This window comes from Arachis duranensis, chromosome 9 (assembly GCF_000817695.3).
Source record: "Arachis duranensis cultivar V14167 chromosome 9, aradu.V14167.gnm2.J7QH, whole genome shotgun sequence".
In the NCBI taxonomy this organism is placed as follows: domain Eukaryota; kingdom Viridiplantae; phylum Streptophyta; class Magnoliopsida; order Fabales; family Fabaceae; genus Arachis; species Arachis duranensis.
The window spans coordinates 55,041,650-55,042,694 of NC_029780.3; positions in this window are offsets into that span (position 1 = coordinate 55,041,650).

A 1,045-nucleotide genomic window follows, 5' to 3' on the forward strand; every position below is an offset into this window, starting at 1 on the left:
TATGAACTTTTCATGTTAGGATTTTCTTAATTAATATAATTTGAGGTATTTCAGACTTATGATTGTTTTCTCTAATTTATGTTATTGATGCTTGGGCTCTATCCAAATTATTTTCATTCAAGTAGATTTTATTCCCTTTTGGCTTTGGTTGATTAATTGGTAACTCTTGAGTTATCAAATTCATTGTTAACTGAAAATTGGAATTCTTCAAGAATTAATTCGAGTTCCACTAACTCTAGCCTTTCCTAAGGAAAGACTAGGACTTGAGGAATAAAAATTAATTCATCCACTTAACTTACCTTCATAGTTAGAGGTTGACTTAGTGGGAGAAAAATCCAATTCTCATCACAATTGATAAGGATAACTATGATAGGACTTCCAGTTCTCACACCTTGCCAAGAGCTTTACTAGTTATTATTTTGACAACTTGTTATTTTACAATAGTTGTTCAACCCTTTTGAAAACCCCAAAATATTCATTTGCATAACCAATAATAAGAACCTACCTCCCTGCAATTCTTTAAGAAGACGACCTGAGGTTTAAATACTCGGTTATCAATTTTAAAGGGGTTTGTTATTTGTGACAACCAAAACGTTTGTACGAAGGGATTTTATGTTGGTTTTGAATCTATACTTATAACGCGACTATATTTTTACAAAATTCTTTACCACGCAAAAAATCCTAACGTCAGTAGTGTTAGGAGGATTCTAAGCTATTTTTGTCATTTCTAAAAAAAAAGGGGTAAGGACGCGAACGCACGCAGTACGCGAATGCAGGCCCATAAAATTTTCAAGAGAGTTGGGCCACCCCTGCGCCAACATTAAGCTCCTAGCACAACCTCATTCGCGCAGATGCGCACTGTGCACAGGCGCGCCGATGGCATAATGCGCAATGCGTGCGCCCGCACACATGGCGCTTATGCGCCGATCCACTGACGCAGTTTTCAGACCAATAACCTGAGAGTTACGCTAACTTTGGGCTAGTATTAAGCCTTTGACCCAACTCACCAGACGCGGATGCGCACTGTACGCGTCTGCGCCCATGC